This window comes from Sus scrofa, chromosome 8 (assembly GCF_000003025.6).
Source record: "Sus scrofa isolate TJ Tabasco breed Duroc chromosome 8, Sscrofa11.1, whole genome shotgun sequence".
NCBI lineage: Eukaryota > Metazoa > Chordata > Mammalia > Artiodactyla > Suidae > Sus > Sus scrofa.
In genome coordinates, this window is record NC_010450.4 from 35,840,409 (window position 1) to 35,864,993 (window position 24,585).

The following is a 24,585-nucleotide window of genomic DNA, read 5'->3' on the forward strand; positions in this document are numbered from 1 at the left end:
GAGAAGAGCCAACCTCTGTACAAAGTAAATTCTACCTTGAATAGAAGAGGAATTTTATAAAGTTAGACAAATATTTAGGAACATAGGAACCTGGCACTGTCACTTAGACTAGGGGAGGGGGAGACTGCCTGGGGAGGGGCCAGTGAAAGAACCCCAGGTGTGAATACCCAAAATGAAAATTAGAACACTTAAATAGCTTTTATTACATGCTGGGCACTGTTCTTTTTCTCCCAAAGAACTTTAATAAAAACAAGTACATGATATTGAAATTAATCAATTTTCATTGCTGAGATACAAAATGCCTTTGGCTGCATGTTCTACAACTCCTCTGCACCATGCACAGATTCTTTGAGGGAGTTTACTAAGCTCAAGTTGTTTTACTGAGTAACTTTTTATATGGAAAGGCCTGACTTTCAAATCTGAGTTGATAGATTGCAGAACAGAAATTAAATTCCAGAATAAAAATCCTACATGGCATTTGGAAACAGGACCCAGAGGCAAAGGTGACCGACCATGGGAATTATAGCAGCACTTCAGAGAAATTCACAGACATCAACAGTCAAAAGCTGGCTTACCTAAATCTCAAGGCTCTCATAGAAAAACCCATCTCAGTGTAATAGTCAATTTTTTTTTTTTTTTTGGTCTTTTTGCCTTTTCTAGGGCTACTCCCTTGGCATATGGAGGTTCCCAGGCTAGGGGTCGAATCAGAGCTGTAGCTGCCAGCCTACGCCAGAGCCACAGCCACGTGGGATCCAAACCGCGTCTGTGACCCACACCACAGCTCACGGCAACGCCAGATACTTAACCACTGAGCAAGGCCAGGGACTGAACCCACAACCTCATGATTCCTAGTTGGATTTGTTAACCACTGAGCCACAATGGGAACTCCTGTAATAGTAAATGTTAACTATAGTAATAACAGTTCACGGTGGTAAAAATGAGAATAGTTTGTATTTTGTTTATTTTTTTATTTTCAGATGATAAACATGGATAACTTGATAGTTTTTTTATTATTTAGCTTCTTTATAAGTTAATGCAAATGATTATAGAATCACATTAGCAGTAACAGTTAGGAATGAAGCATAATAGCTTTGTGCTGCTAAAATTTTTATATAAACCTTTTGTTAGTTTGGCAATATTTTTCCCCCTTTTAGTTGAACATGACACTAATACTGATAAGTCTCCCATTACTATAGAAATGTATTTTGTTCTAAAATAAGTTTGCCTTATTTTGACAAACAGTTTTTAAAATTGTTCAAGCTTAGGGGAGATATTTGTGTGCTCAAATTATAGTGCCTTGGAAACCAGTAGGTAATAATCATGCATTAGTAGAAAAGTGAGATGAATGCAGAATTTGTTTAGAAAAGGATTCTAAATTTATAGATAAATGTGGTAAAGTGGAGACAACAGATTTGTTTGGAGTTTCTGACTGTGTCATTGTTCATCTTCAAGTTTGATGCACTATACATCCTCATTATAAAAATACTGTTGCCTATGTTTCCTTACAATATATGTTATTCTTTGAGAATGTATTTGAAAATGAGATTTCAATTCTCTGGAGAAAATATGTATGGCAAAAACTACTATTCCTTGGTTAATTTCATTTTGTTTTAATAATTTCGTATGCACCATAGATTTAGTAGAGCACATTTAATACATTTTTTAAAAAAGTATATCCACTCCTGATAGATTGATGGTGTCAAAAATTCGCTTTTTCTCCATCTGACCTAATGAGAATTCACTAATGAACTCAGATAAAGGATGTGTATGCGTGCACATGTGTGTGTGTTTGTGTGTGCGCATATGTGCATGTATGTGTTATTGGCGATTTTTTCTTGGAAATTGCATGTAAGTTTCCATATTTTGCCTTGATTTGAACCTAACCTAGTTATAGCCAAAGCACTTTGAGAATGGTTATCCTTTTTTCTCAATGAGAGGAAATGGCTTTACTAGAAGATCTTAGCACAAAAAGAAACAAAATCGTACGAGATAAACACTGTGCTTTGGGAGTAAGTGTCTAAGAAAAAAAATGAAAAAAAAAATCAGAATTAGACCACTGTTGCCCAATTTCAATGTGATAATGAGATGCATGGCTCAATGGGTATATACATTCACCAACATCACATGTTTATATGGATTATGCCCTACTTTATTACTTTGAGGACAAATTGGCATTTTAAACCAAAGACTATTTAACTCAATATTCCCTCCAGAGCAGTGGACGAGAAATGAATGAATGGTAAGATGGGTGAGAATTTTTCTTTGAACACTTTCTTTTTAGTTCCCTGGAGTTAATAATCAAAACTAAGGTCAACCTGGGGCTGGACCTGTGCCCACTCAGGGGAAATAAATAACGATTTACCAGAGTCCTTTCCCACCACTGTGGGGCAATTCTCTCTGTATCTACCACAGCTTCTTATTTATCTTTTAGAACCCCTGTAGGACTTCTCAACTGCTGCCTATAAATAGCTGAAGTGAATCATACACAGTTTTACCCTGAATTTTGTTTCTTACCTCACATAAAAGCAGCTATGTTATTTAATAACTTGCCAGTAGTGACTATGTAATGCAAATAATAGCATAATAATATTCTAAATAATATGATACGTTATAAAATAATTCTCTAACTTGAGGAATAAGAACTCTGCCATCATTAAACTTACAGAGATAATCAAAGTATAAAATAATCCCTCTCCTTGAAAATTGAAGTCCAAAAAAGTCAGTGTTTATAATTTTTCAATTTCTTCATCTGCTCAAGTCCAGTGATATTGTCTTATTCAGAAGCCATTTATTTATTTTATTGCTTATGTGTATGTATGTGTGTGTGTGTGTGTGTATATATATATATATATATATATATATATATATATATATCTGTAGAAGCAGTTGTACCTTCATCCCACTCTAGTGAATTACCTCTAACATTAACCATCAATGTTATGGTTGGCACATAATGAATCTATTGTCATTGCCACATTCAAAACTTGGACTTCCTGATTGGTATAATGTCTCTCAGATGCTGAAGATCCTGAAGATTTCTTGGCTAATGGTCCTAAAAATATCTCAGGCTATGGTCCATATTTTGGAAGTTAAGCACTACCTGCTCAAAAGCTCTTTATTCCAGGTTCTAATCAATTGAGAGAATGCATTTTTTAAAACATGCCAACTGATACCACAAAAAAAAATGACAAAGTAGGAAGCTCTAAAGGTTGGTCCTCTCACTGAAGTGACCAATTAGCTGGAAAGAGCAATGAAAATCAACTGCTTTGGAACCATGCAACCTCGTCGGAGAGTTTTAACAATCAGGGTAATGCTTTATGAAGGCAGAGACTGATGTTCTTTGATAAGAGAGTGGTTTGCATGAACCAGTTACTATAACTCATTCCTCATCTTACTATACCAATAGGAGCCAACATTCCTGGAACAGGTAGCCAGTATGGACCTTACCCTCCAAGAATTTGGGATTGCACATTTTGATTAGCCTGGAGAATAATAAGCCTTGAGGATGCCAAGAAAAGGAAGCGTCATGCATTGCTGATGAAAGTAGTACAGCCACTGTGGAAAACAATTTGGCCATTTCCCAGAAACTTAAAGATTTACATTAGATAACAGTTTCTCTCTTAGTTAACTATATACCCAAATGATTAAAAACAAGGACTCAGCCACTTGTACATCAGTGTTCTTAGCACCATTTTTTTAAATAGCCAAAAGGTGTAAAAAACCCAAATGTCTAACAATACATCATGGATTGAAAAAAGTAATATATATATACAGGGGGATATTATTCAGCCATATAAAGGAATGAAGCTCTGATACATGTTATAACATGAATGAAACCTGGAAATACAAAAAGTGAAATAAGTCAGACACAAAAATAAAAATATCGTATGATTTTATTTACACTAGGTATTTAGATAAATTCATAGAGATAGAAAATCAAACAGAGGTTACCAGAGGTGGGGGATGGGAAGAAATTGTGAGGTATTACTTAATGGATATATAATTTATGTTTGGGATGATGAAAAAGTTCTGGGATGTGTGTAGTGATTTATACAACATTGTCATACTTAACGTAGAATTGTATACTTTTTCTTCCCTTTTATTTAAGTATTTTAATAGTCTCATTTTAATACTAGAAAAGTAATAAATGATCCCAATTTCACCATCAAGAAAAGAGGCGGAAAGAAAAGAAAAAAGTCCAGAGTTATGCAACCAGCTATGCTAATGAAGCTGTGTTAGGTAATACATCAGTCTAGGTTGAATGAAGACATAGAAGCCACACAGTGAGTGAAATAGGGAACATTTGATATAAGGAAACTCTATTTGGTACCTTAGAGCTGAGGGAGAATACCCATAGAAGGAACAACTTAAAAATGAATCTCCCTACCCCTGAAGGCTAGTATCTAGATTTTATTGGAGAAGGTGTAGTTCCACCTACTGAATTATCAGAAATATTCACTGATTTGCCTAGGCCAAATCTAGTCTGAGGTCACTGGACAAGAAGTAAACAGCCCGCCAGAGAGCAGCAGGAGTAACTGATGGTGCAGTTAGCAAGAAGCGGTCGTGGTTTGGAGGGAACCCTCTGGATTGCAGGCACACAGTTTAGGGACATGCAGAAGGAATCAGGGTGCCAATGTGGGTAGAAGATCTTTGGGACACTGATTTCTGAATCAAGAGAACCACATGAAGGTGATATCTAGACCACACTGGGCTGCAGTGTCACCAAGAGAGCATGCTTTTGGCCACAGGCTTGTGCAGAACTCCCCTTGATGTCTTTACCTCCGTACCATTGACTCACTAAGCAAGAGCTGGAAACCAAGTCAAGGCCTTTCTTTTGCAGTGTCCCTCTAGTGCCCTCTACTGAGAAAGCTTTGTATTATGTTCACTGTAAAGGAGAGATGCTTAAAGGAACTCTATATCATCAGAAAGCCTATGTATAAATGTATACATATATGTATATTTTATATATATAATAGTCATATCACATGTGTTACATATTATATCCCTATGTATTTGGAACTGAGGTGCAATAAATTGATAACCGACATAATGTTCAGCTTAAACACTGGAATTGGATAGCGTGGTTTCAAAAACAGGGAAATAAGATGATCACTCCTTTATGGCAGGGAATTTAAATGAGTGTTGAGTGTTGGGACTGGGTTAACGCTGTCAATGGATGACGCCTGTCAAGGAAAACAAGTCCTAACAGATGTTAGACTCTCACTGAAGTTTTAATTAGTCTCTCCTCCTTTCAAGGGAAAGAATAGAGAACACCCTTGAAAAATAGACTGGGATTGATCTATTTCCTTCTGCTCCATGAAAATGTTGAAAAAGGGTAATATTTTCTCCCACTGACTTCAGCTATCTTTGAACTTCACATGAATAATAAAATTCATGTGAAAAACTTTTTAATCCTCAACTTGAGTATAATTTTACAAACTCAAGGCTGTTTCTAAGGTTTAGAATTCACATTACCATTCATATGATTAATAATCTTGACTAATACACCATATACAAGCAGCAGTTAACTCTTTTTTTTTTTTTGATACTCTCAGGGAAATCAGATTCTTAATTATGATTCTATGTGAAACAGAGGCTATAGTTTGTGATTTTTCATTGTTACAAAGGTTAGAATGAGGATTTCATACATCAGGAGCCTTCTCTGTGTCCTTGACATAGAGCTAGAAGGAGCAATGTTATGAAATAGGCAAATTATAAGATTGGAAGATAATGTGTATTCGTTGCCTAAATTTTAAAGGATAAAAATAATATAAACAATTTACTCTTTTTAAAGTTTTTTTGAAGTATAACTTACATTCAGTGTGTATAAAATTGTTATCTTTAATTTATCAAGCTACGTAACCAAAACATTATTTAGTTTTAGAACAGTTCCTTGAAATGTTCACTTGTGTTTATTTTCTGTTAGTATCCACTCCCATCCTCAGCTCCAAGCAACTCCTGATCTCCTACAAGTTTGCCTGTCTAGGAAATTCCACATAAATGTGATAAGTCTTTTATGTGTGGGTTTTTTTTTTCACTTAGCATAAGGTTTTTGAGGTTTATCCATGTTAGACCATGTATCTATAGTTCGTTCATTTTTATTGCTGATCATGTGCTTTTGCATTAGATAGGCAACATTTGCAGTTGATAGCCACAGTTCACTCTTCTGAATTATCCTGCTGTGCACATTCACATACAAGGCTTTGTATGGATGTATAGTCATTGCTTCTGGATAGAAATCTAGGGATGAAAGTGCAGACTTACTGAATTTCCAAAAAAATCCGCTTTTTTTTTTTTTTTTTTTTTTTTTTTTTTTTTTTTGCCACGTCCATGGCATGCAGAAGTTCCAGGGCCAGGGATCAAACCTGTGACACAGCAGTGACCAGCACCACAGCAGTGACCACACCACATCCTTAACCCATTGCATCACTCCCCCATACAGTCTTCTAAAGAATTGTCTAGTAGTTTTCAAAGTGGCTAAAACTTTTACATTCCCGCCAACAGTGTTTAAGGATTCCATTTGTTCCACAAACTCCCAAACCAGCTTATTGCCATTGTTTTTAAATATAGCCATTCTTCTTATTGTGTAGCAGTATCTCAGTATGTGTGTGTGTTGGGGGGAGGTTAAAAATAGTTTTGTGGACATAAAATTTATACTTATAAATACATTTTCATATATTAACAAAGTTGTGCAACCATCACCACTATCAAATTTTGGAATGTTTTTATTACCATCCAAAATACCCTGTACCCATAGCAGTCACTCTCTTCTCTCCCTTTCTACCCAGACACACCTGGAAACTACTAATCTACTTCCTCTATGGACTGCCTATTCTAAACATTTAGTATAAATGGTATCATATAACATATGCCTTATAAGACTGGCCTCTACTACTTAGTGGAATGTTTTCAGGGTTTATCCATATTGTGACATTTATTGATTTTTATTGATGAATAATATTCCATTGTGTAAGTACATCAAATTTATTCATTCATCAGGTGATCTGTATCTGGGGTGTTTCTAACTTTGGCTTCTATGAATAATGCTGCCATGAACATTAATTAATTAAGTTTCCATGTGAACGTATGCCTTCATTTTTGGGGGGTTATAAACCTAGAAGTGAAATTATTAGGTTATATGGTACTCTATGTGTAACATTTTGAGGAACTGCCTCACTGTTTTCCAGAGTAGGTGCACTGTTACACAGTCTCACCAGCAATTTAGGAGATTCTAAACTCTGAATTTTCACCAGCACTTGTTATTTTCCGTCTCTTTGATTTTAGCAATTCTAGTATATGTAAAGTGGTGTTTTACTGTGGTTGTCATTGTGTTTCCCTGAGAGCTAATAATGTTGAGCATTTTTACAAGTAATTATTTGATTCCTCTTTGGAGAATTGTCTTTTCAAATTATTTTTCCGTTTTTAATTAGGTTGTCTTTTTATTACAGAGTTGTAAAGAGTTCTTTATATTTTCTATATATAGTTTCTTATCAGATAAATGATTTATAAAAGTGTTGTCTTGTATGTGTTGTTTTTCACTTTCTTGAGAGTATCCTTTGAAGCATAAAAACTTTTAATGTTAATGATGTCCAGTTTAGCTATTTCTGTTGGTTTCTCATGCTTTTGGTTCTGTATCTAGGAAGACTTGGCCTAAGTGTGTCAAAAGTTTAGTCCTATGATTTCTTTTAATAGTTTTTTGTTTTAGTTCTTACAAATTATGTCTCTGTTCCGTTTTGAGTCAATCTGTGTTTTTGTATGAGGAAAGCATCCAAATTATTATTTTTTTCTTCATTTTATAGTCGCACCTGTGGCATATGGAAGTTCCTGGGCTAGGGGCCCAATTGGAGCTGCAGCTGAGGCCTACTCCAAAGCCATGGCAACACTGGATCTGAGCTGCATCTGTGACCTATGCAGCAGCTTGTGGCAATGCCCAGTCCTTTACCACTGAGGAAGGCCGAAGATCAGACCCCTATCCTCAAGGTCACTATGATATGTTCTTAACCCTCTTAAGCCACAGCTGGAACTCCCCAAATTAATTTTTGCATGCATTTTTGGTTATCAGATATGCAGTTACTGCAGCAACATTTGTTTAAATGACTATTTTACCACACTGAATTGTCTTCACAATTTTTGTTAAAACTCGGTTGACCATAAATATGAGAATTTATTTTCAGTTCTATTGCATTGATGTATAGCCAGAGAAATGGTTTTAATTGCTTTCAGGAGATCAGGAAATATTTTTGTACCACAATTTTTTCCATGATAGTATTTTTGTGTGTGTGTGGTAAATAGATATTTTTTAGTGTATCATTATAATTCCATTGCTGTTTGGCTATTTTGTTATTTTTTAATGATTGGCAATTAATATATTAACTTAAAACAATATACTTTGATAATAGAAACTTAATTTTGATAGTATAAAAAGAAATGTGTCCAATATAGTTTTATCGTCCCTCATCCTTTGTCCTGTCATTGTCATACAAATTACATATTAATAAATTATAGTCACATCAGTGCATTTTTATAACTCTTACTTTATGCAGTTGCCTTTGAAGTCAAATATGCAAAGAAATTAATTATAAACTATGTGGATTCATATTTCTGACTAGTGTCTTTCATTTTAGTTTGGACAATTTCTATAGAACTTCTTATAGAGCAGCTCAAGACAAGAAAACTACTGTTCTTCATGGAAGTTTGAGAGTTTTTCATGGATAAACTCTTTTGAATTTGTTATTTGTCTCTGCTTGATTTTCAGAGCTCTGAAATGTCTATTCTTGGCAGTTCTGTTGAGTAATTTAGTTGTTTTCAGTAGTTAAGATATGTAAATCTCTTCACTCTACTCTAGCCACCATATGTTCATCTTAACCATAATTATAAATTCTAATATAAATTAAAATGAATAGAAGTTATGTATTCTATCTCTGGCTTGTAACTATTTTTCCCTAGACTGCTTCATTGTTGTTGGATTTCTAGAAAACAGATGATACAATGAATAGGAAGTTTTGTAAAATTTCATTTGCATTTTATTCATAAAGTAGCTTAACTAAAGATAATATAAAGAGCACTTCATACATGAATGTAGAAAATTGGCCTGAATCACTATGAGGAATAAATGATTTGCTTTTGAGTAAAGGAAGAAAAACATATAAATATGTATTTATATGTTTTATATATGTGTGTATGTGTGTGAAATTCACACTTTTAATGTATACAAAATAAAAGAAGAAAATGTAAGTTCAAATTTGGACATTTCTCGGTATAAAATTCATTATCATGAAATGCAAAATCCAAGTAATAATATTCATAAATTAGTTACGCCAATTATGTAGTACATAACGAGGCTTCATTTTGATCATTCTTTAAGGTTATCTTAAATACCACCTTCTAGCATAAGTTCTTTCCTGAACTCAGGCTGTTAGGTGCCACTATTCTGTATACCATATTTCTCTGAATATATTTCTACCTTTATTACACTGCAGGGTAATGTAATAGTGTTCAGTTTTAAGCTGTCAGTTTTTTGCAGGACTATGCCATACAAAACTGATTGCCTAGAGTCTGGCAAAGTACTTGACATATATTAAATAATCAATAAAATCAAGATGAATCATTGAATTGTCTGGACTCAGCTTTTTCTAGAGTGTGTTTTATCAAATGTCAGAGTGACAGAATACTCCAAGGAGAGAAGCAAAAGGGCTATATAGTACAATATGTTTGGGATAATCTTAATGAACCAATAATAAAAGTGCTTAGGAAATGTGAAGTAACAAAACTTTTATCCAAATCCTAACACAATGTTTCACAAAGGTTTCAAGCCCATTTTATTCTTAAACGCCCAATAAATTTTGAGCAACTATGATTTGATGGGAAATGCTACCCTAAAAAAATCATTAGGCTCAGACTCTAAGTATTTGCTAAGCTTCTACTTATTTTTTTCTTTTTTTTCTTTTTATTACAGAATAAAATACATACATTTACACACAATTACATTCACACAGATTATTATAACATGGATCTTAAGAAACAGATTAAGTGACTCCCACTGGAGAAGTGGAATGGAAAATATGCTGAGACAAATAGGAAATTTATTCTATACTTTATCCCAATTTTATGGCTTTCATCTTTACTACTTAGTTTTATCTATTACATTTCAATTTTTCTTTAAAAATTAGCATTATATTAAATTGTTATATTATGCAACTAAAATTTATAAAGAAGAAAGCCTTATATACCATCAAATATTTTATATAGCATAGTAAAAAGAATAACAACTGGTAAGCATAACAAAAATAATACACCCTCTGAAGATAAGTAAAATATAAAATGCGTAAGTTGGTTAAAAAACAGTGTAACTATATAAATATGTCCTCACAATTTGTTCCATCTCATTGATTCTTCAATAAAGGCATTACACCATTCTAGGTGATGTGATAAGACATTATAGACTACATTTTACCATGGAGAGAAATGGTTATTAATAATACAATTGTAGAACTGTATTATTTAATTGTACAGTGGCATTATTTAATTATAATTATCATAAGTTCTTTGATGGAGAGGAAATCAGAATCAGATCTAAGAAGACTTCAGCATTCCAAGAATGATGTCAAATGACCCCCTTCATGGTGGATTATGCACTTATTTACTATGAGATATATTTCTTCTCCAGAGATTCCTTGTTTGTGTATCAATTGTAGATTTTTGGTTTGCAGTTATTCTGAAGTTTTGATGTAAGAGTCTATATGTATATGAGATTGTTTTAAGTTGTTGTTCTCTTAATTGCAAGTTCATCTCCGGTGTCCTGCATTTGTACCCACCTCTTCTCATGATTTCTGATTTTGATGGTATAATTGTGCATGGATGATTTCATATCTTTACTGTATATATACCTTTACTGGTGAGCCTTGTCATTTGTGAAATTTTTGTTTCCTGTTGCTGATCTTTTCTTTCCTGCCTAGAGAAGTTCCTTTAGTATTTGTTTTAAGGCTGGTTTAGTGTTGCTGAATTCTCTCAACTTTTGCTTATCTGTGAAGGTTTTGATTTCTCCTTCAAATCTGAATGAGAGCCTTGCTGGGTAGAGTATTCTTGTTTGGAGGTTTTTTCCTTTCATCATGTTAAGTATATCATGCCACTCCCTTCTGGACTGCAGAGTTTCTGCTGAAAAATCTGCTGATAACCTTATTGGGGTTCCCTTGTATGTTGCTTGTTTCTTTTCTCTAGCTGCTTTCAAGATTTTCTCTTTGTCTTTAATTTTGGTCAGTTTGATTAGTATGTGTCTTGGTGTGTTCCTCCTTGGGTTTATTTTATATGGTACTCGTTGTGCCTCCTGGATTTGAGTGAGTGGTTCCTTCCCCATGTTAGGGAAATTTTCAGCTATTATCTCTTGGAATATTTTTTCTGTCCCCTTCTCTCTCTCTTCTCCTTCTGGCACCCCTATAATACGGATGTTGGTGCGTTTAACATTGTCCCAGAGTTCCCTGAGACTGTATTCATTTTTTTTCAATCTTTTTTCTCTTTTCTGTTCTGCATCCGTAATTTCTTCTAATCTGTCCTTCACCTCGCTTATTCGTTCTTCTGCCTCCTGTATTGTGCTGTTGGCTGCTTCTAGTGCATTTTTTATTTCCATTATTGTATTTTGCATCTCTTCTTGTTTAAGTTTTATATCTTGTATCTCTTTGCTCAGTGTTTCCTGTAAGTTATCCATCTTTGCCTCCAGTTTATTTCCAATGTCTTGCATCATCTTCAGCATCGACAGTCTAAAGTTTTTTTCCTGGAGGCTGAGAATCTCCTCATTGCTTTGCTGAATTTCTGGGGTTTTTCCTTTCTCCCTCATCTAAGTTATAGTTCTCTGTCTTTTCATTTTTATAGGTTTTTGGTGTGGTGACCATTTTATAGATAATAGAGCTGTAGCCTCTCTTACTTCTTGTGTCTGCCCCCCTTGTGGCTGAAGTAGGTGTGGGGGGCTTGCTGTAGGCTTCCTGATGGGAGAGGCTGATGCCTGCCCACTGGTAGGTGGAGCCTATTCTAATCCCTCTGGTGGGTGGGGCTTAGTCTCTGGATGGGATTAGGGGCTGCTGTGTGCCTGAGGCTCTTTAGGTAGCCTGTTTACTGAGGGGTGGGGCTGTGATCCCACCTGGGTTGTTGTTTGCCCTGGGGCTTCTCAGCACTGACTGATGGGTGGGGCCAGATTTTCCCAAAATGGCCACCTCCAGAGAAAGGCAACTGCTGAATATTCCCGAGAGCTTTGCCTACAATGTCCTTCCCTCACAGCAAGCCACATTCACCCCTGTTTTCCCATGATGTCCTCCAAGAACTGCAGTCAGGTTTGACCTAGGTTTCTGTGGAGACCTCGCTCTGTCCTGGGACCTAGTGCACGTGAAAGTCTGTGTGCGCCTTTTAAGAATGGGGTCTCTGTTTCCCCCAGTCCTGTGGAGCTCCTGCGCACAATCCCTGCTGACCTTCAATGCCAGATGCTCCAGGGGCTCTTTCGAGCTTCTACTTATTTTTTCTTTAAGTTTGAATGAGTCTGTATTCATTCTGAAATGCTGTATTCTCATCTGTAAAATGAAATTACTATTAACTCATTAAGTTCTTCTGTGAATTAAATGAAGCAATGCTGAAAATATGTTGAACCACCAGTTGTTTCAGAAACATCTATTTCCCATAATGCAGGTATGGTTTTGTATCCTTTCTACTGGCACAGCAAAAGAAAAATTTCGATACATTGCTGCATTCTAAAATATATCACTTTCTTAAAATTCAAGTGATTCTTTTAGGAACACTTTGAGGGGGGAGCTGTACAGAATAAGAAATTTGAATTATTAAAAATAACTTGTCTATAATTTCATATTTAAAAAATCGATATATCAAAAGCGTATGTTGCTTCAGTCAGTGTTGTCTGAAGTAATTCACAAGTAGACAAAGCTATTCCTTGTTTTTATATTTAAGATAGAATTTTAGAGAGACTGTCTTCTAAGAAGTGACTTACCTAAGGCACTAGGCTCCTGGTTTTAGTGTTGACAACTAAAGGCATCCTATTTTCATAAATTCTGAAACTAATTATTAACTTTCTGCTATTAATTTTAAAATAATCAAACAACATGTGCTCTTACTGTCAGTATGTAGAGAACTATTTAAAATTATTTAACAGTGATTTTATTAAGTTTGACAGATTTCCTCACACTTTTCCTAATTCATCTCTTTTCCCGGGTAGTCTGTTAAGCATGGTAGATATGACATAATAGAGAGATTTGGAGATTTAGTTAGCATCTCACAATGTTTTTTAAGATAAGATTTTGTATTATCTTTCCTTGAGAAGAGCACATCTTATAACATCACCCCGTGACATAGGTAAAATTGCCTTTGATTCGTGTGTAAGATCTTCCAACTTGCTGGAGGGGCAGACTGCCAACTTTATAGCACAGGGTTTGAAATTACAGTGGAAATTACAGTGTCTCTTTTGTTGATGGAAACAGCAGGGAGCAATGGTCAGTTCAGATGTCAAGACCCCCTGCCTATAGTGCTTTAGATTGATTTTTCAGAAAAAAAATCTTTCTTTAAAAAAAAAAAAAATGACCACCATATTCATTGTGCAGTATCTTTGCTTTTACTTCTGTCTTATTTTTTCTACTTTATATCTGCCTCCCTTTTTCTTTAACTGGAAACTCTTTAGTTTCAGTTATGTTGGGATATTAATTATGATATGGGATATTAATTAAGTGTTGTTAGTTAGCAGACCTTCCTAAAATATCATGAAAACTGCCTGCCATTAGCATTAACATAGAAATATTACCAACAGCTTTGTGTTTTCCACGAGTTTGTATTCTCCAAACTGACAGCTCTTTGTCTTGTCCTTTAATGGAAAACACATTGTATTCTGTGTAGTCTACAAACCAATATTATCCTATTTTCCAAAAGAACTATTTCAATTTTAACTAATTATATCTTACTTCAAGAAGAAATGTGTTAGAGCTTATATGGATTTTAAACTAATGTTTGGCTAAAAAATGAAAAATGAGTAAAGTATTTATGAAAAAACAAAATAGGCTTTTGTCTACTTGATTTGTCATACATAGGTTAGTAACATTCTAATAGGGATTGAAACGAAGATATTACTATTGAGCTACTCTTAAAAGAATGGAAAGGCATACAGTGGTGTAACGGAATGGATGGCACCTTGCTCTGAAGTGTGAGAGCAGTGCTATAACTTCTGCCATTTAAGCACACAGAATTCTGAGACGTTTTGGATAAAACACTCAGAAATGGATTATTTTGAAATACTCTGGTTTCTTGCATCCTAAGCCATGTTGACCCAGAATGGAAAAATTAGGAAAATATATGGTTTATCAAGGTAAAGCATACAAAATGCAAATCATAGAAAATTTACAAGTTTTGTACCCATATTTTGTACCCATATTTTCTTTCCATGAAGACAAATAAATGTATAGCAAGCTAACACTTGATTTTTATTTAGTTACCATATGAGTACTTCTAAAGAATTGCACTTCAAAACCAATGCACACATTTTATTCCTGTTCCGCATCAATATTCCGTATCAATTTTTAGTAAGGAACAATGTCATATTTTTCAATTATTCTGATAATATTGAAATAAGAACAGTTTTCAGCAAGAATGTACTGAAATAATGGCAGGAAAAAACCCAATATCTCATTTCCATTTTAAAGAATTATTTGTTAGGAAGGAAAAACAGCCTGTACCATGAATCTCTTCAATGCCAGGTGCCCATGTGATTTTCCACCAATAATTCTAGTATAAATATAACTGAAATGGCTTATCTTTAAATATGCATAAATATAGGTCATGGCATCAGATTGAATGTCATATTGTTATTTTTAAATAAAAGAAATATATGAATTCTGTAAACTTGGCACTTGACATTATAAAAATGTAATTTTTCTACTCTTTAGGAACCTTGGAATTAATGACTGTAACTCCTACACATGAAGATTAAATGCTTATTAAAGGATTTGTTAGGCATCTCCTGATGGCATTTATGGTATTTTAAATCAAATTCAAATAAAACTTCATGAAATTTCATTTAATGTGCTAGTTTGTTCTTCTTTTAAACTTTGTGGATTCTGTCTTGGTTGATTTTTTTAGTACCCATTATTTTCATTGTTTTTAATTCTGTCCTTGTGTTGTTTTTGCTGATAGGTAGTGAGTTAAAAAATAATCATAAAAGAGGAGTTCCCGTCGTGGCGCAGTGGTTAGCGAATCCGACTAGGAACCATGAGGTTGCGGGTTTGGTCCCTGCCCTTGCTCAGTGGGTTAACGATCCGGCGTTGCCGTGAGCTGTGGTGCAGGTTGCAGACGCGGCTCGGATCCTGCATTGCTGAGGCTCTGGCGTAGGCTGGTGGCTACAGCTCCGATTCGACCCCTAGACTGGGAAGCTCCATATGCCGTGGGAGCGGCCCAAGAAACAGCAAAAAGACCAAAAAAAAAAAAAATCATAAAAGAAAATGAAAGATTATTTTCATATCTTTTAGTTTGAGAGTAAAGCTAAATTGTGTGGAAAACTAGGTATTTTTTAGAATATATTTGGAGGAAGTATTTATCTTGATATGAGTTAATTTTTATATTTATCAATCACATTTATAAATATGAATGGTAAAGTGATCATGAAGAGATAAAGTTCAAACTATTTTTTAGAAATAGTAGGAATTAATATTTTTGAAGCAAATATTTTTATTGCAGTTATAGTTTTATAATTATAATGTAGAGACATAAAAAAGCATGGATAGGTGATAAAAGAAATACAATTTACTAACTATAATTACTAATTATACTTTTCTAAGGATATTACAATTTATTGCAGACTGGAAAGATTTTTAAATGAAATGATATATGTAACGTATATTTTAAGAATAGGAGACATTATAAAAATGAAAAAGAAGACAAAAATCACAGATATTTCATAAGGAGAAGTGTAACTGAGTTGGAAATTGGCAGAGTTTGTATTGATAAAGAATGATAATTTTACCAGATTTATGAAAGAAACAAATCTTCAGCTAACAGGTTTATGAATTTTGGACACTGTTAAGTGTATTAAACTTTATTTAGTAAAGGAAACAAACATTATCTGGACAGATATTTGTAGTATCTGTAATGAAGGAAGTTAGCAAAGGTTACTTGCTTTCTAAATGTAATAACCCTTTCTCTGTTTAACCACTTATTTTTACTTAGTGTTTGATCCCACTTCTTATAAGTAATGCATAACTTTTTCAACTCTTGTTTATTATAATAATGATAATGATGATGATGATATTTCTCTTTTTGCTTTCTGCAATCTTGAAGGAAAAACATCACTTAGTCTAGCCTGTCCCCAGTGATTAGATTTATAAATACTCATTGCCATATGAAAACAGATTTTCACTAGCCCTTTGGAAGAATGGATGCATGTATCAGGCCATATGTGATGGCCTGATCACAATAGGTTGAAGATAAATTGAACTCTTTACAAGTGTTGGGATTCCATTTACAGTATGATACTCATTGTTTAATATGTGATTAAGCATGTTAAGTTAACCGTTTTGATCAGTAATGAACCAGGCTCCTATGTACTTCTCTTCCTTCAAAAGATAATAAACATTCATACTGTTTTCTTCTTATACAATTTTACTTATATTTTTGTTTTATTCCCACACAATTAATTTTGGTTTGAGATAAGCTCTATGGTAATTTTTCTGTTTAAAATACATTATCCAAATTAACACAGAGTAAATAACATTATTTAATGAATTATTCTGTTGTTCCACTGATTTTACAAGTCCTCCATAAGCATGAATGCCATTTTCACACATACTAGATTCTATTGAAAACACTTAATTTGTCCTATTTATGTAACTATTATGCAAATCTATATGTATATAGATTTACACACATATATATTTTTTTGTTTTGGTTTTGGTTTGGTTTTTGGTCATGCCTACAACATTTGGAATTTTCCAGACCAGGGATCAAACCCCAGCCACAGCAGTAAAGTGGACCACAGCAGTGACAATGCCATGTTCTTAACTGCTAGACCATCTGGGAACTCCTATATTTAAATATATTATTTCAACAGAGATCAAGTGGCAGACCTTATAGAATCCTAAGGGAATCATTAGTCAAAATACTCCTACTTGGGTATAAAATAATATAGCTGCAATATATCATGACTGGGTTGTATTTATATTAGCAAAGCATATAACCAGTAAACAAACATACAAACAAATAAATGTTAAGAACATATACATATTACATCATCATAATATGTAGAAAAAATGCAAACAATTCAACTTCAATTTATGGATTAAAAATATAAAATATCTGGATAATAAACTTATGTACTTAGAACACTCATACAATCTGAAATAAATTTTAGATTAATAATTGGCTTATGCCTTTTGCTAAATATAGAGATTCAAAACTCATTTAATTTCCATTCATGAGGTACTATGGGGCCACAAAATGAAACTTCATAAGAAAGTTACTATGTATAGTAGGATAAGAATAAATCTAACAAAAATGTGCAATAAATATACAAGTAATATTTTTTAAATTTTTTGAAAACTTTTTTAAAAGCCCTAAGTAAGGGAAAACAGAGTAAAAGGTTCATTGATAGTTTGTCAATAATAAAGGCATCAGTTTTCTATTAATAGTACTAAAGAATCAATACAATTCCCATTTAGTTTTCAAAGACAGAAATCTCTGAAACTTGACAAGATAATTGAAAAATATAGTATATATATAGAAGAGAAAAGTGCCAAAGATATCTAAACAGTTGTAATACATAGGAAAGAAGGAGAAAAAGGGCAGCTTGCCTTAGAGAGGTCTGAGAATGAGTACACTAGTTAAAACTATGCCAAGTGTGGGTATCATTGGCTTGTTTTTGATTTTAGAGGCAAAGCTTTCAGCTTTCCACCACTGAAAATGATATTAGCTTGGCCTTATATGTGGCCTTTGTTATGGTTAGATATGTTCCTTCTATACCCAGTTGTTGAGTGTTTTTACCATAAATATATATGGAATTTTATCAAATGCTGTTTATCTATTGAGATTATCATATGATTTATAACCTCATTCTCTTACTGTTGTATACACATTTATTTATTGATTAGGATATATTGAACCATCCTTGCATTCCAGGGATGAATTCTACTTAGTCATAGTGCATGATCAAGGTGAATTAGGGTTGTAGGGGGGGGGGTAAGAAGTTTTGAATATGTGGTCATCAGGGATATTGGCCTGTAATTTCCTTTACTTTTTGTGTCCTTATCTGGCTTTGATATGAGAATAATACTGGCCTCAAAAATTAGTTTGAATGTATTTCCCTCTCTTTAATTATATGGAAGATTTTGAGAGGAATGGCATTAACTCTTCTTTAAAGCCATTTGATCACAGACTTTTCTCTGTTGGGAAGTTTTGGATTACTGATTTGATTTCAATATTCCTTTTTGATCACTCGGAATTTCTCTTTATTCCTGATTCAGTCTGGGTAGGTTGCATGTTTCTGGAATTTATCCATTTCATCCAGGTCATCCAATCACGTGGTATATAATTGTTCATAGTAGTCTTTTATAACCCCTTGTATTATTGTGGCATCAGTTTTGGTGTCCTATTTTATTTGTGGCTGTATTTATTTGAAGCTCCCCTCTAGTTAGTCTAGCTAAGGGCTTGCCAATTTTGTTTCAGAAGACCAAATCTTTGTTTCATTTATCTTTTATATTGCATTTCCATTCTCTATTTTAATTATTTTTGCTCTAATATTTATTATCCCTTCTGCTACCTTTGGGCTTCTTTTATTCTTTTGATATCAGTTCTTTGATGTATAAAGTTAATTTATTAAAAATCTTAATGTAGTCATTTATCACTGTAAACTTTCCTCTTAGAACTGCTTTTGCTGTATCTCATAAGTTTGGAGTGTTGTTTGCATTTTCATTCATTTCAAGTTATTGTTCCAAATTTCCCTTATAATTTCTTTTTTGATTCCCATTACGATTTCTAATTTCATATCATCATGTTCAGAGAAGATATTTAATATGATTTCAGTCTTCTTAAAATCTGTTAAGACTGGTTTTATAGTTGAACATATGATCTATCCTGGAGAATGCTTGAAAATAATGTGTACTCTCTTGCTGTTGAATGGAAAGTTATATATATGTTAGGTCCATTTGAGCTATAATGTTGCTCAGGTCCACTATTTTCTATTTATTTTATGTCTGAAAATCAACCCAATTTGAAAGTAGAGGGTTGTGTTTCCCATTATTATATTGCTATTTATTTTGCCTTCAGTTCTGTTAATTTTTGCTTTATATGTTAGATGCTTCAGTGTTGGATACATATATATTTACAACTGTTATAACCTCTAGATTAATGCTCCCTTTATTGTTTATAAAATGGACTTCTCTGTCTCACTTTTTATTTTGCCTGATGAAAGTAAACCTACCCCTGCTCTCTTTTGGTCATCATTTGCATGAATTTTTTTATCTCTTAACTTTTAGCTTATGTATGTCCTTAAAGCTCAAGTGAATTGGTGGTGGGGCAGCATATAGTTGGATCTTGTTTCTTAACCTCAATCCACTCTATGTGTTTGACTGGAGCTATTTATATTTACACTGATTATTGAAAGGTAAGGACTTACTATTGACATTTTGTCAACTTTTTTCTGAATCTTTTTAGTTCCTTTGCTTGTTTCTTACTTTCTTGCTGTCTTTTGGAATTTGATTTTTATTTATGTGTTGATGGAAATTTAAATTGGTACAGCCAATATGGAAAATAGAGCAAAATTTCCTCAAAAAATTAAAAATAGAACTACCATGTGCTTTAACAGTCCCACTTCTGGGTATTTACAAAAGGAGATAAAAATCTCAAAGACAAAATTGCATTTGCATGTTCACTGTAGCATTTTTCACAGTACCCAAGATATGGTAACAGCCTAAGTATTCATTGACAGGTAAGTAGATAAATTATGGTATATACATAGAATATTATTCATTCTTAAAAAAGAATGAAATCTTGCCATTTGTGACAATATGGATGGGCTTGGAGGACATAATTCTAAATGAAATAAGCCAGATATAGAAAGATAGTACTATATATTTTCACTTATATGTGCAATTTAAAATAATCCAACTCATAGAAGTAGATAATAGTGGTTACCAGGGACTGGAGGAAAGTGAAAATGGGCAAATGACCAAAGAAAGTTTCAGGTATATAAGATAATAAGTTCTGGGAGTCTCATATGTAGCATAATGCCTATAGCTAATAATACCATTTCGTGTATTTAAAATTTGCTGAGACTAGGTCTTCTTTTTTTTTTTTTTTTTTTTTCCCCTTTTACAACCGTACCTGAGGCATATGGAAGTTCCTGGGCTAGGGGTCAAATCAGAAATGCATCTGCCAGCCTACGCCACAGCCACACCAGATCCCAGCTGCATCTGCGACCTAGGCTCCAGCTTGTAGCAACGTTAGATCCTTAACCCACTGAGTAAGCCCAGGGATTGAATAGCATCTTCATGGATGCTATGTCATGTTCTTAACCCCCTGAGCCACAATGGAAATGGGAACTCCCTAAGTATTCTTAAATAATAATAATAATATTAATTAACAATAGCAATAATAATGGTAGAGATGGGAGGAAACTTTGAGAGGTGATGGATATATTTATAACCTTGACAGTGTTGATGATTTCATGGGTATATGCTTCTCAAATTCATCAAGTTTTATACGTTAAATTTATGCAGTTTTTACATGTCAGTTATACCTCAATAAGAAGTTTTAAAATTAAAAACTGTATGACCTGAGTGCAGGGATTGACAGACAGACTTATGGAATGGGAGAGAGCACCTAAGAACCACTTCACTCACATGAAATATATTTAATCAATACAGTGTGAAGTGCAGTGTAAATATGAAGTATTCAATAAATAGTGCCAGTCTAATTGTTTATAAATAAGGAAAAATACTGAATCCTTTCATCCCTGTAAACATGAATATCAATTTAAGTATATTTAAAAAACCCTTATGTTAGAAGTGAACATTTTTATTACCTGGAGATAAGGAATAATGATTCCTTCTTTTCACCATAGGTTGTTAAAAAATCAAGTCGTAAACTGGGAGTTATGGTTGCAGCAGTAATTGAACACAGATTGTTTGCAGAATATATAAGGGACTCCTAAAATGAATGAGACCATGAAAAGAATGAAATAGAAAAATGAGCCAAAGTCTTGAGCAGTTATTTCACATAAAAGAGAACACAAATAATAATTAAATAAGGAAGAAGTTTGAGGAACTTTACACAGTTAGTAACATGAAAACATTTTTAAAAAGACAACAAATGATAAAACCATAATGAGATACTATTTCACAATCCCAGAAGGGCAAACTTAAAGTCTAAAATTTTCTATCATCATTATTGACATGGAGCAAGAAGATTCCTTGCTCCATGGTAGATCTGTAAAATGGTAAAATGATTTTGGAAAACATTTTAAATTTAGATACCTAAACACACACACACACACACACACACACACACACACACACACACACACACACACACACAGAGTGAACTATAAGAAAAGCAACTCATTTGTAGTTACTTCATCTACATTAACTTATCCATGTTTACAACAGGTCATGCATATAATCTCACCTTATCAGTTTTAGTAATCACAAATGTCCATTTATTGGAAACTGGATAAATGCATTGTCCTTCATAAAATATAAAGCTATATAGCAGACAACTGTGGCTGTACATATCAATTTGGATAAATCTTAGAAACAATACTCAGTGAAAAAATATGTCTGAAGCATTCTTAGAGTATGATACTATAGTACTCTTTAAATTAGCATTTTGTTTTTGGAGACACCTTGTGTAATCATTTTTCTTTTTTATTTTTTTCAAGGTTTTTATTTTATGTTATTTTTATGATTTTTATTTTTTCCAGTATAGTTGATTTACAGTGTTCTGTCAATTTCTACTGTACAGAGTGACCCATATCACTTTTTCTCACATTATCCTCCATCATGTTCCATCACAAGTGACTAGATACAGTCCCTGTGCTATACAGCAGGATCTCATTGCTTATCCATTTGAAAGGCAATAGTTTCTATCTATTAACCCCAGATTCTCAGTCAATCCCACTACCTCCCCCTCCCCCTCAGCAATTATAAGTCTGTTCTCCAAGTCTGTGAGTTTTTTTCTGTGGAAAGGTTTATTTGTGCCATATATTTAGAGTCCAGATATAAGTGATATCAGATGGTATTTCTCTTTCTCTTTCTGACTTATTTCACTTAGTATGAGAGTTGGTAGTTCCATCCATGTTGCTGAAAATGGCATTCTTTTCTTCTTTTTATGGCTAAGTAGTATCCCATTGTGTATATAAACCACATCTTCTTAATCCACTCATCTGGTGATGAACATTTAGGTTGTTTCCATGTCTTGGCCTTTGTAAATAGTGCTGCAGTGAACATACGGGTACATGTATCTTTTTCTTTTTTTCTTTTTAAGGCCACACCCACAGCATAGGGAGGTTCCCAGGTTTGGGGTTGAATCGGAACTACTGCTGACTTATGCCATGGTAACGCAGGATCCGAGCCATGTCTGCAACCTACACCACAGCTCATGGCAACTCTGGATCCTTAACCCCTTGGGCAAGGCCAGGGATTGAACCCACAACCTCATGGTTACTAGTCGGATTCATTTCCACTGAGCCACAATGGGAACTCCTGCATGTATCTTTTCCAAGTAAAGTTTTTGTCCTGATATATGCCCAAGAGTCACAGGGATTGCTGGGTCATATGGTAGTTCTATATTTAGTTTTCTGAGGTACCTCACTACTGTTTTTCATAGTGATTGTACCAGTTTACATTCCCACCAACAATGTAGGAGGGTACTCTTTTCTCCACACCCTCTCCAGCATTTGTTATTTGTTGATTTGTTAATGATAGACATTCTGACAGGTGTGAGGTGGTACCTCATTCTGGTTTTGACTTTCATTTCTCTACTAATTAGTGATGTTGAGCATTTTTTCATGTGCTTGCTGGCCATCTGTATATCTTTTTTGGAGAAATGTCTGATCAGGTCTTTTGCCCATTTTTCAAATAAATATTAAGAAAATAAATTACAGAATAGTTATTTCTGTAGTTGGAATAAGGTAAAAGTTTGGGAACTAGAAGCATAGAGGAGGTCAAAGTTTTGACAGTAATACACTGCCTTGAGTGGGTAATAGGCTTATGGCTTCTTATTTTATTATTGTTCATGGTATTCATAATTATAAAATATTATATGCATGTCAATATTGTATTGTGACATTGTATATGTAATATCTTACAAGGTAATTCACCTCTTAAATATTTCTTATTTTATTTTTTTGCTCATTTTTTGCTTTTTTACAAATGAACTTTAGGAACTTGTTATTTAGGTAAAGTTTTAATATAAAATTTTTATAAATATTTATAGAGAAAACTTTCTCATTAAAGGTTTAAATGAAAAGAATTAATGGTGTACACAGTCTTTATGTTTGCAAATATAGTGAATATTCCCATTCTTTTCCATTTTTATGTCATTCAGTAATAGCTGGTGATGTTTCATATACTGAGTGATTTATACATTTATAAGGATAAGCATTTCAGAATTTTGTTTGTATTATCAAACATGTTATCAGATTAACTTGTTTTCTAATATATTTTCCAATTTTAAATTGGTATATGCAAAATCTATTGAAAATGTTGGTATCTAGTCAAAATTGTGAACTTTCTTTTTAAGTCTATCAGCTATTTTCTTGATTAAAAATAATTAAAAGCTGGAGTTCCCGTCGTGGCGCAGTGGTTAATAAATCCAACTAGGAACCATAAAGTTGCGGGTTTGGTCCCTGGCCTTGCTCAGTGGGTTAAGGATCTGGCGTTGCTGTGAGCTGTGGTGTAGGTTGCAGACGTGGCTCAGATCCCGCTTTGCTGTGGCTGTGGTGTTAGGCCGGTGGCTACAGCTTCGATTCGATCCCTAGCCTGGGAACCTCCATATGCCACGGGAGCAGCCCTAGATAAGGCAAAAAAGACAAATAAATAAATAAATAAGTAAATAATAATAGTAATAAAATAATTAAAATAGGCATAATATTTTAAAATTACATTTAAAACCTAGTCTGTCACTTTCTCTGTTAAAATACTTGGGTTGCCCAAAGTTAATAGAACAAATTTATGATGTGAGTGTGACTATTCCTTTTTTCAGATGTGGAACTTGAGGCTTAAAATTAGTTTATGAATATACAGAAAGAAAGCTGGAGCTAGAATTTTAGCACAGCTGGTCTCATTTAAAAAGTGAACTATAAATCAAAATTCATCTCATATGATGAGTAAACATATTTCCTCCTTTTCAAAGTGTTTTAACTCATGTTCCTATTCTTCATTTAGAACTTCCTGAAGGAATATGTACATAGGAATGTACATTTCGTGTCCACTTTTTATTAGATACCTACCATTACACTGATAATTATTAAATTTTATATTCTTTTTAGTGTATAAAAATCCTTTTATTTCTACTTATTGAATTACTTTCTAAATAAGTAGTTGTGAATTGTGTCACGTATGT

The 24,585-nt window shown here is 33.7% G+C and overlaps 1 long non-coding RNA gene across 1 annotated transcript in view; it reads left to right on the top strand.

Moving 5' to 3' along the window:
* Positions 1-15,053, top strand: part of LOC110262082 — a 41,315-nt gene extending 26,262 nt beyond the window's left edge. The window contains exon 3 of the long non-coding RNA XR_002346625.1: positions 14,925-15,053. This is a non-coding gene — a long non-coding RNA (uncharacterized LOC110262082). The remainder of the gene's footprint in view (positions 1-14,924) is intronic.